Source organism: Macrotis lagotis, chromosome 7 (assembly GCF_037893015.1).
Source record: "Macrotis lagotis isolate mMagLag1 chromosome 7, bilby.v1.9.chrom.fasta, whole genome shotgun sequence".
Classification (NCBI taxonomy): domain Eukaryota; kingdom Metazoa; phylum Chordata; class Mammalia; order Peramelemorphia; family Peramelidae; genus Macrotis; species Macrotis lagotis.
In genome coordinates this window covers 71,269,577-71,278,228 of record NC_133664.1, presented here as the reverse complement: position 1 = coordinate 71,278,228, position 8,652 = coordinate 71,269,577, and the positions used below count along the sequence as shown (strand labels likewise).

At 36.3% G+C, this 8,652-nt stretch overlaps 1 protein-coding gene across 5 annotated transcripts in view; it reads right to left on the bottom strand.

The window, feature by feature from the left end:
• Nucleotides 1–6,630: 6,630 nt before the first annotated feature.
• CCDC7 (coiled-coil domain containing 7) overlaps nt 6,631–8,652 on the bottom strand; it is a 117,172-nt gene continuing 115,150 nt past the window's right edge. For 2 of the 5 annotated variants that reach the window (XM_074193117.1, XM_074193120.1), the window contains one exon: nt 6,637–6,757. The gene's annotated coding sequence lies outside the window, so the exon portion shown is untranslated. Of the gene's footprint in view, nt 6,758–8,652 lie in introns of all 5 variants that reach the window. The other 3 variants (XM_074193122.1, XM_074193121.1, XM_074193118.1) reach the window with 3 other exon arrangements.

The window sequence follows — 8,652 nt, the reverse complement described above, 5'->3', positions numbered from 1 at the left end:
CTTACTCAAATGAATTATTTTTTTTTACTCATTGTTATTAAGTGGATGGAGCTAATGATAATTTGATTAAAGGTTGTATCCAGTTTTATCTGTTCACAATAAGTACTAAGATTATTTCAGTTTCATTCCATTTTAATTCAGTTTAATTTCTTACTATATATGAAGTTCTTATTAGGTTGAAACTAGGATCTATCTCATTTTTCTTTAGCATTCGTTTTTTTTGATAGATCTTAATTTTATGTTATATATGTGTATACATATATGTAGAAATGTATAATATGTAGAAATATATTCTACATGTGGGTATCCAAGAGTTGACTAGCTAATAAGTCATTCATTGCCAGGATACCTTTCCATCTAAATTGACATTTGTACTGTGAGCAGTATTCACCTTGTAAAGGAGAGAGGAATGTGATTATCTTGAGGTTCCTTTTTTTGAGGCTTTAGTAACAACAACAAATTTCAAATTAGGTATGCTAAATAATATTGACTAATGCCATAATTTATTGAGTGACAGGACATAAAACACACAAATTTAGAATAATATATATTTTATAATATATACTATAACATAATCATATAATACATAAATTATATGAAATCTTACACTTCACAGAATGCTTCAGTTTTCAAAGGGTATGTATTAATAAATTTGGGATAGGCAGGACAGAAATGATTATCATTGTTTTATGGTTAGGAAACTTAGACTCACAAAAGTTGAATAACTTCCCCAAGATGACCAGCTCTTCTGCTATGTTACTGTTTCACCTTAAACAAGCTACCTCTCTGGATCCAGTTTTCTCCATTTTAAGAAACAAGGATAGATAGTTGAACTAGCAAAGTGACTTTATAAATGACTTGGATGAAGCCATAAGAATTTGTTATATTTGCAGATGACAGAAAGCTAAGGGTAGAAGACATTGGATTAGATGGGGAGGGAAGGATTCAAAAAAGATTTCAAAGGATTAGTATGATGGACTGAATATATCTACAGGCACCCTTGTTTTCTTGTGCTTTACTGAACTTCACAAATATTGCCTTTTTGACAAATCGAAGGTTTGTGGCAACCCTGTATCGAGTAAATCTATTGGTGCCATTTTGCCAATAGCACATGCTTATATCATATCTTTGTATCACATATTAGTAATTCGCACAATATTTCAAACTTTCTCATTATTTATTAAATTTGTTATGGGAGAACTATGATCATCTCTTATGTTACTATTGTTATTGTTTGGGGTTCTAAACATACCTATATAAGACAGAAATCAATTGATAAACACTGTGTGTGTATTCTGATTGTCCCACCAATCATTTCCCCCTCCCCACTCATCTCTCTCCCACTCCTCAGGCTATCCTATTCCTTGAGACACAATATTGATATTAGGCCAGTTAATAACACCTAAGTGATCTTGAACATTAGAGTCAATCAATGCAGCAAATTTAATTTTTTTTCTTATTCTAAGAAATTACCACAGCCACCCCAAATTTCAGCAGCTACTACTCTGGTCAGTCAGCAGTCATCAAAATCGAGATAAGACCCTCCACCAGCAAAAAGATGATTCACTGAAAGCTCAGATGATGGTAAACATTGTTTCAGCAAGCATTTTTTTAAATTTATTTTTATTAAAGATATTGAGTTTTATAATTTTCCCCCAATCTTACTTCCCTCCCAGCAAGTATTTTTAATCAAGTTATTACATTGTTTTTTTAGACTTAATACAATTGCACATATAATAGTCTACAACATAGTATAAATATAGCCTAGCTTTAATGTGATATTCACTTTATTGTGGCAGTATGGTACTGAACCCACAATATTTCCCAGGTATTCCTAGAATAGGGATCAGTGTAAAGACCTACAATTATGTAGTTGAAATTCAGCTACATAAATTCAAGGATGGAAGGCCCAGCTACAAAAAGTCTCATGTAATTCGAGGATTTTAATCCAATATAAATACAATAAGGGGCAGCTAGGTGACAAAATGGATAGAATTCTGGGCTTGGAGTCAGGAAGATCAGTTCAATTCTAACTCTGGGCAAGTCACGTAACCTCAGTGTGCCTCAGTTTCCTCAACTGTAGAACAGGGATAAGAAAAGCACCTACCTTGCAGGATTGTGGCAGGGAGCAGAGGAGACATAGCAAACTGCCTTTATACGGCAGGCACCCTAGAATGCTCATTTCTTTACCTTCTCCTCCATTCCAGAGACATTAACAGCATGACATGGCAGCCAAAGATGTTGGGTACTGCTCTCCTTGGCTGTGGTAAGAAGACCAGAAGGAGGGTGGTCAGACACCATCTGGATAGCTATGGCCACATGTGAGGATGGAACTAGACAAGCCGGAGAATGTCTAGAAGATGGCCTATGGCAGACTAGGACCAGGTGAAGGGACTGGGGAATGTTGTGCCTGGAGAAGAGACCAAGGGGGGAGGCTTGAGAACAGGTACCTCATTATATACAGAAGTCATTTCAAGGCAAGGCTGTCCAAAGAAGAAGGGCTGCTTTGGGAAGTAATAGATGTTCCTTCACGAGGGGAAGTTGGCAGCTAGAAGTACCCCCATCCTTTTTCTGAGTGATGCATGATTAGAAACATTCCAAGCATTGTCTTCACTGTCTGGAGATGATAGCCTAATCTGTCCCCATAGACTCTGCAAGTCTAAGGACTTTTTCTTGGTCAGTGCAAATACAGTCATTATCAAACTTGACCAAAGTTAACCTTTTTCATTCATATGTAAATCTCCAGTTTCCCATCATGCAGATGTCCAGGAACTAGAGTTAGACACCCACCCCCCACATCCACCCTCCAGTACCTCCCATGGACAGGACTTCCATCCCTAACGCCTCCCAACTCCTCCCTTGGGGAAGAGTTTTTATTTCTCTTCCTTGTTCAAGCCCATAAAAGACCACCACTACCCCCTAAACCACTCCAAAGCTCACCTAATTCAACTAGTCCCTGATGCTGCTTGTTTCCAAATGCTTTGTGTCACTAAAGCTTCACTACCTAAGAAGCAAACTTGGCCTCTCAGGTAACATCTACTGCTGAATCAGTTCTCCCATTCCACATTCTTAGATTGTGGAATGCTATGTGACATTCCCTGAATCTAAAACCCTCTAGATAGTCATTCCAATAGACTTCCTGTCATCACATACTTCTTTGTCCTTATTAGTCTTTCTCTATGACTTTTTTCACACCCTTCCTACCTCCCAGAGGACTGGTGACAGGTGATATCGCAGAATCACATCCTTTGAAAACAAAGATGTCATTCAGCTCCTGGAGACCAACTTCCACTATATCTATAGATTGTTATAGTAACTACATTCTTAGCACTATTTGGTAAGGTGGGCAATGTGGTATAACAGCTGAAGGTGGTGAGAAGAATGTGTTTCCATGATATCAGGGAGGTGATGCCATGACAAGCATATGAATTGGATCCAAGTGAGGGGGACTGTGCTAAGTCACCAGTCTCAGCTTCTCCTCCAGAGCCATCTGGATCTAATTTCCAGATATGAATTAGGATGACTGCAGGTAGCTCTGGATGTGAGGCCATCAGGATCAAGTGTTTTGCCCAGGGTCACACAACTACTAAGAGTCAAGTGTCTTGAAGACCCAAACTCCCATTCTCCTGACTCCCAAGACCAGCGCTCTATCCACTGTACCACTTAGACCATTTTGTAAAAGGAGTCTGAGACTGAAACTTACTCCCTTCCAGTTCCCAAAAGAAAATCAGTCAGTCCATCAATCCCTCTGTTTCTGTCCTTCAATTTGACCTTCTTACCTGACTCATGCTCTTGAATCAAGACTGCAGGGACCTGGAGATTTTTGGAAATGTCATGGTTATGACCATGCACAAACTAGGATTTCCTTTGACTGAGGTACTTGGAGCCTTAGGACAATACCAAGATTATTATTACCATTTGATTTTATCCATTCCCAGTCATATTGCCAAGTAGACTAGTCATTTAATGCAACCCAGGGGAAGATCATGATTCACTCTTTTTCCTTTTATAGGGCCAGGTGGATGCTAGGCCTAAGGGGTGGTATGGGGGCTCGGGGCCTCTTAGCCCCAGGACCAGGGATCTGTCTGCTGCGCCACTCAGATACCCTACAGCAGAGTCAGAGTGAAAGGAGAGAGAAAATATAGTACATGGTAGTGGAGAAATACGAAAGGAGGGAGTTGTGATCAGCAATGGCAACGGTGGAAAAATATGGAAGTAACTTTTGTGATGGACTTATCATAAAGAATGAGATCCACCCATGACAGAGCTGTTGGTGTTGGAACAAAGACTGAAGCACATTTTTTATTATTATTATTTGGGGGGGGGTGCAGGGCAAATGGGGCTGAGTGGCCTGCCTGGAGCCACATAGCAGGGTGATCTTTGGGTGTCTGAGGCTGGATTTGGACCCAAATGCTCCTGGCTCAAGGGCCAATGCTCTGTCCGCCACCCAGCCACCCCTACTATTATTATTTTATTTTATTTTGCATCTTTTCTTTCTTTTTTTTTTGTTTTTTTTTGCAGGGCAGTGGGGTTGGGGGCGGCTTGCATGTCACACAGCTGGGTGATTGTTGGGTGTATGGGGCCGGATATGGGCTTGAGTGCTCCTGGCTCCAGGGCTGGTGCTCTGTCCATTGTGCCACCTGGCCATACCTACAATTATTACTATTATTTTTTTCTTAATTTTAATTTTTTCTCTCCCCTTTACTTCATCGCTCAAGCGAGTCTATATTTTTTGGGGGAGGGGTATTTTATTAACTCTTAAACAAGAATATTTTATTAATGTATAAAAAATTTGTACAAAATGAGAATATTAAATATTAAAAAGCTATATACAAATTTAATATTTAAATAAAATGCAATACTAAAAAAGTGTGACGTGATGTTATTTGGGGAGCAAATAGCTATACGGGAAGTATTTAATTGCAACTAAATAAATACTTGTACTCAAAAAATAATTTCTAGTCATAAATAAGGGAAAAGATAATGAAGTCCATAATTAGGTTCTCTTTTTTACAATATATGTCTGACAGTGAATTTCCTGTCTCCAACAGTGATGAGTAAATGAAAGTAAAGTGGGTGGGAGGCATTTGACAGTTGTCCCATTAGATTCACAAGTGGCCAGATATTTTTCCTGTAGTGTTATGTTCAGATTTGGAGGATTCAGTATCAGCTATAAAAAGGGTTGGAAAGGGGAAAGATTAAAATAACTGCAGTTATTTAACCTATTTTTTTAAATAAAGATTGAAGGGCTACTTAGACTCTTCAACTATGTATTTAATTCATATATCAGAGGGTCAAACAGCTGGTTCTCCACCTCTCCTGACCAATATGAATAAAGTTAATTATATCATGTTTGTCCTTCATTTTCTTTTTTTTAAGATTTTTTTCAAGGCAAATGGGATTAAGTGGCTTGCACAAGGCCACACAGCTAGGTAATTATTAAGTGTCTGAGAATGGATTTGAACCCAGTTACTCCTGACTCCAGGGCCAGTGCTTTATCCACTGCACCACCTAGCTGCCCCTGTCCTTCATTTTCGAAGAAGACTTGACATCAGGGAGGTGATGCCATGACAAGCACACAAATTAGATTTGAGTGAGAGGGATGTTGTGCTAAGTTACCAGCCTCACTTTCTCTTCCAGAGTTATCTGGGTACAGTGGCCAGATATGAATCAGGACAACTGGAGAAGACCCTGGATGCAAGGTAGTCAGGGTTAAGTGATGACTTGCCCAAGGTCACACAACTAGTAAAAGTCAAGTGTCTGAAGCTGAATTCAAACTCCTGTCCTCCTGACTCCAAGGTACTCTTATCTATTGCATCACCTAGTTGCCCTAATTATACCATAAAGTAAACCTGTTAAACATAATGAAAATTTGCTAACAATAAGAATGGTTACACATTTGAATGGATTATACAGGGAGATGGTATAATCTCTTAACTCTTCAAAATTATGACAAATTTTCATTCATAGAGAGTGATCCTTGCTAAAGGTGGGAATTCTTCAAAGGTGTTTTGTCATCCTATATATATATATATATATAAATTTGTATTTCTAAGCCCTTTCTGTTTTTGAAGAGCTAATCCAGGAGCAAACACACACATAAAGTGAAGTCTCTAGATGGTTTCAGTTGTGGAAAGAGGGAAGCTATGCAGAACTTGAACATTTATCCAACACCAGATGTATCTTTTCTAAGATGTATACTAAATTTTGTAGCTATAAAATATCCCTTTAGAAATATCTCCCTTTTAGAAAATTTGATAAAGTGTGAGTAGGTGTATATGTGTTTACATACAAACACATACATATATATATGTGTGTGTGTGTATACAAACACATATACACATATATATGTTTATATATATATATATATATATATATATATATATATATATATATATAATTACAGCTAGAAGGATGGAAATACAACAAGGTGCTGTATCTTGTTGGCCATGAAGACTATCTCTAATGTAAGAAGGAGTCAAGATCTGTAACCATGAGAGAAATTCCCACACCAGTGAACTCATGGATTCTTGAAGTAGTGATGTCACATGCAACCATTGTCTGTTAGAAATCAATTTGAGTTTCTTTAAATCTCTGCCAATAACTCATTTGCTATGACCAAATAAATTACTAAAGTGTACTTTATTGTACAGCAACATCATGAATCGTTTGAGTTGGAACTCTCCTTCTTTCATTCCCTTCCACTCTCTGCAGGTTTGGAAGACTTTCCAAAGAATTTCAGAAATTCTATTAGGATCTATGGAGTAACCCAAAATGAATTTTGATGAATAATATTGTGTCATTGGGCTTAAATTTTCTAAAAATTTATTTTATATAGTAATATTTAGTTGTTTCTCTCAAGGGTCATAAATGAATACTGCCTAGGAATTATTAAGTAATCTACCTGAATAAGTTAATCAACATAAACTTAACAAAATATTGCAAGGACAAGCTATTCATGAAATGCTGTGGTTTCTTCTATAACCGGTATTCTTTACTCCACCTCTTACCCCTTGACTTTATGCATTACAACTTTCTCCCATTTGCCCCAATTCCATCACTTCCAATAAAATATTCAGTTCTACAGAAATTTATGAATGTTGGCAATAGCAGCAACTTATATTCTTGGAAAATTTTTCATCATCCTATCTCCACATAAAAATATTTCCAAGCATTTGTGAAATGAAGGAGAGATTGCTATTCAGTATAATCTCACTATAATCCTTGCAATGACTTCATGATGAAATTCAGAGAGCTGATCATGTTGAAACCATTTTTATGTGAACATAATATGTAGAGTATTTAAAAGCATTTGAAAAAGTATTTTGATAATTCACATTGTCAGCAGTCATCAAACAGGAAAGATCAACTATCTAGCAAATTTAATAATGCTAATTTTCACTATTAAAATGGCATCTCTACAAAAAAGTAGGGCATCCTGGTCTGAAGTGCTGCAGTCTATCTTTAAGGAAATGTTATATAGAGAAATGTCAAGTGTTAAGGTAACTCTTCCTCTCAAATTAGCCATTGACATGAATTACATTGATAAATTGGGAGTGGCAGATATACAAATTCTCCTTCTACAGATGTAGTGAACTCAAGGTTTTTCTTTTCAATAGCTTCAAAATCAATACCTCACTTAGTTACAGAGTCTGGTTTGTGATCCATATCATTATAATCATGGAGTGTTCACAAAGACCTAACCTATTTATTTATTTATTTGTTTGTTTGTTTGTTTATTTATTTATTTGTTTGTTTGTTTATATTTATGCAACAGTTAAATGTCTCCATGACTACTGTTTGTCTAATATATCGTTTTTACAGTCTCTGATTTTTTTATCATTCCACCTTTTCATTTTAAGTCTGGCAAAGAATATAAGGCAATAAAGGAGGAAATGACAAGAAATGTGCTCACATATAAACTTCATTATGACAAACAAATAAATCCAAGTCTTATTTTTCTTGAGATCAGAATAGCATTTAATTTATTAAAATATTAATAACCCTTAAGGCACTAAGTAAAGCATTTATCAAATTCTGACTATGATCAGTTGGAATTAACATCACTTAATTCAGACAAACCTTAATAGGTCAGTAATTTTGGAACCTCTGAAGATGAATATTATGCAAAGATATTAACATTCTTTAATATTTTTTCTGACATCTTACCCACCTACATGGCAATTATAAAGTTTAAAAACTCTTTTTAGTCCTCTAAAGATAATATATAAACACTTAAGATACATCAATGCAATCAAGGTAATAGTTGGAAGCACTGACACAGAAGATATTTATTGAATAGCAAACCTCTCAGTGTTAACTTAGAAATATGAGAGTAATGACATTTTATAGGTTCAGTAGACATTTGCTAAGTAAAATTTACTAATCAATGAAGAGGAAGGATATAAATGAGTTGAAATATTCAGCTATATTGGGAGAGGAGGAACAAAGTAAATAGGGTTATGAGGTATAGGCTTCTGACCTATTGTGGGGTGACAGAAATATGAGAATTCATGTATTTTGGGAAGTGGAGTTTGAAAATAATAAGCAAAAAATTTAAAAAAAAAATTGATATTGGCGGGAACAATTTTGGGCTGTCTGCAAAGAAGATTGCCATCTGTATCCAGATAAAGAGTCGTGGAGTTTGAACAA